This window comes from Morone saxatilis, unplaced genomic scaffold (genome assembly GCF_004916995.1).
Source record: "Morone saxatilis isolate NCDOM2014 unplaced genomic scaffold, NCSU_SB_2.0 Contig11, whole genome shotgun sequence".
Classification (NCBI taxonomy): domain Eukaryota; kingdom Metazoa; phylum Chordata; class Actinopteri; family Moronidae; genus Morone; species Morone saxatilis.
Window position 1 is genome coordinate 10,457,999 of NW_023339663.1, and position 3,875 is coordinate 10,461,873.

The window sequence follows — 3,875 nt, forward strand, 5'->3', positions numbered from 1 at the left end:
TCGACATCACAGCAGAATCTTCTCCGACCTTTTCCCAGTGTCTCCGAGCTCTGCTCAGTGAATTATAGACATTCATTTTCATTCATAATTATGAGAAATAGATTTTCTGGTTTAGCTTCTCTCCGTCTCCCCCAGGCAAGGCCCACACTGAAACCCAATCTTGTTCCAGTATTGGCCGACAGTTCAAGGCTGCCGTTGTACTGGACAGCTTGCGAGGATTAGTATTTGAATGTGAAGCATTGTGGAAAAAATGAGCAAGTATGCACGGCCATGTTTTTGGATGAATAAACATTAGTAAAGTCTTCTGAGACAGCATATCACACATGACTTTCCTAGTTGTTCTGTTTCCTTAAACAAATGCACGACTGTTTCAAACTTTTCTTCGCTCATTATGAGTTGTGTTTCAGGCTGACGAATGCAAGTCTAATATTTACTTTCCTTTCACCTCTGTTTTGGTCTTCACTCCAGGGAAATATCCAGCTCATTAGTAACTAAATGCTCCACCATGGTCACCAGCAAGTTGCTAACTCTTTCTGTCAGCCGTTTGGTGCTGGGCAGGTAGCACACAGTGGGTTTTAGAGCTTTTTTCATTTAAACAGCTGCCTGCTGTGAGATGTGAGGAGAGTGAACCACAAGTGAGTTCTTTGCTACAAGTGGCCACTTTTATATACAAGTAATCCTGTGATGTATTGTCAGTATAAACATCCATAGATGATACAAAGATTGGTATCCGGGCATATTTGAAAGGATCAACATTGACTAAAATGAAGCTGATCAAAATCTGATCTTTTGTTATTGAACTCTACTGTGTGTCAGCTAGTTTAACAGTGCTGCTCTCTCAGCGTTTATTAGAGAATGTGAACAACATTACACAGATTCACTGGAGCTGACTATCACTTTCACGGTTAAAATGACAAAGCCGGTGTCTGTACTTGCCAAAGATTAGATTAAAGAAACTTTAATTCATATCCTAATAGTAATTTAAGCGTGTTCCTCCGTAGTTTAGAATCAAGATCATCAGTATTTGAATCAAGCAGCTCATATGCAGGTCAACAACTTCTCCACCAGGCTAAATCTTTGCTAAGGTGCTGCTAACAACAGTGGACAGGCAGATGCAACTGACCAGTCCTAATCATTGGCAGTACGCAAAATACATGCATTTACCCTGGTGGCATGAGCTCTACCTCAAGCAAACAGCTCATAAAATAAGTTGTGCCAGCAGTTGACAGCTGTTATTTCAATGTGTCGGATACATATGTAATCAACTTCTAAATATAAGCATTGGATCAGAATCGGCTGATACATGGATCTGGGACAAAAACTTATTATAACCGGTACAAGATACTTCTGTCTGTCTGTCTGTTTTACAATGTACAATAACCATGAAAACATCATCTGTAATGTCCTGCATGTTCCTAAAGTTCCCCCCCGACAATGGAGCATAGTGTGACATCAGATAGAACAACGGGGATTACATTTGCTGATTGGACTCAACTGCTTCATTCATGATTCCCAATCACTGGCTCGTTCACCAGCTGTGTGGCTACCAGCTGACTAGTGGTATCCAATCACATTCATCCACTGAATGCTGCACAGGGACAGTCATTATAACCTGACACTTATCACAGTTACTCTGCTGATTCACGTCTACACCGTTTGGTGTCACAGCTCCCTACACTACCATAACCTACTGCTAATGTGGTATTGTTGATTTAATTCAGATTTAATGTTCAATTGTGTGTTTATTAATGGGAGATTAGTTCTCCCTGCAGAATCCTCGTTGCTGCAGAGCTTTCTCCACCAAATCTAACCACATTACTATTTGCTACGAATGGTCACTTTCTTCATATAAATGTTTGATTGAAATCCTTTGTATACTTGTGGCCACATATCATACAACTGCGCTCTCGCTCTTGCTTTTTGTAATTATGGTCTATATTTTGAAAGTATGTTCTTGTATGTTTGACCATACAGTAACTAAAGCTCATAATGTTGAGATGTAACTTCAACAACTTAACTATGGTAATTGCTTTCGGATCATAATTCTTGAGGGTGTTAACATGGTGATTATAAAGTGATGGTGATAATAGGAACACAGAAGTAACACAAACTATTGCAGAAACAACATAACAACAAGCCTCTAAAAAGCCAAGAAACACCTCTCTGGTATCAACAAAGCTGCTTTTTTTTACAAAGACAGTAATTTTTGGGACTCTAAATTACACAGGTATTCATAATATTGTGTCCACAGCCATTGGTGGGTTGGACTATTTATAAGTATGTGTTGACAGAGAAATATTTGATAATTAATGCACGGATTATCTTAATTGTGACCTCATTACCACATCTGATTATGTTTAATGTATCATGGTGATTATAGCAGGACATGCTGTTTTGCTTGTTAAGACGGTGGGTGAGCTAAGAGAGAGGGAGACAGGCAGCAGGGAAGACAGAGGACATGGCTCTGCAGGGTTTTCATCCAATGCCAGCAGGGTTAACAGTTTGCAGTGGCTCAGCAGAGGGCAGAGACTTATTCATGGTTAGTCTCACTGAATCTTGAATCTATTTTAAAGGGTCGCTTCACCCAAATTAAAATATAAGCTGTTTTTTCACATACCTCTGGTGGCATTAGCCATGCAGATAACTTTGGTTTTATTTGTCAAGGCTGTCATATATTTGTCTTTGAGATATGTGCATCCACCCCAAAACAACTGAAGTCAGTTAAATTTATTTTTGTGGTGTTCACAGAATTGAAAAATTGCATTCAATAAATCAACAGCAACTTGTGTTTCCAGAACCAGTGTCCCCGTTGCAAGTGTAATTTTTCAATAGTGTGAGTGCAATAAACAAAACTGACATATTGACACATTGACCAACAGCATTACATCTCCTACTTTTAGCCAGCATGTATGGCGATTACTTGCAGGGCATTTTTGCCATGAGAGAATTATACAAGGGGAATACTTACACTGAATTTTAGCCTATTTAGAAACTTGTGTCCTATAAATCATGTTTATACAATATTAAATTGTTTGTATTTGTGGGGTTTGTTTTTGAGTGAATTAAGCGCCATATTTATGAACTGCACCAGAGTCACAGGGAGGTGGTTATGTCACTGGTGGGTCAATGGTGGGTGTACAAACGATAGGACCTTGAGATCAGAGACCAGGTTTCACATCCAGAGTAAGATTTTGCTTTCGATTGAATGTTAATTAACACATTCTGTCTCAAGTCACTATGAAAGATCATGGTTGGGTTAAAATAAATAATTTAAGGCATAGGAAACAAAGACTGTCTCCTGTGTCCAGGGTTCTGTTGAAGCACAACCTCGTCCCTCTGTGGGCTTGGTCGCTCTGCAACAATGTCACAAGTTCTTCCTCATTTGCTCCCAACGGACATAATTACTACAGCTCCCACCTGAACAACACTGATGTTTTTAATCATTAACAACGACTGAACTGCTGATTTCCTTGGGAGGACCGTCTCACTTACGTAACTAACCTTTCCTGCATCCCGAAGGAAAAAGCGTAAAAAGTCATCAGTAAGCAGTGAATGATTCTCCTTAAAATGTTATTCCTTGACAGGTAAGCTGTGCACATCACATTTTAAGAATAATCGGTTTAACACTATATGGCTGAAGCAATATTATACAATGTTCATTCGGAAAGTAACAGCCCCTCCCCATAACTACATATTGATCTTATCTGTGCAATTTAGCACTGCCTCTCTTCCCTCCAGCTCCCCTCCCTGGAGGAAAAAGCAATACAGCCTTATCATACACACAGACACACAACAACACACAAACAGTGACACACATGTACACTTACACACTGTGGGTGTGATAGAGGGAAGTGTGTGTGTATGTGCAGTGGGGG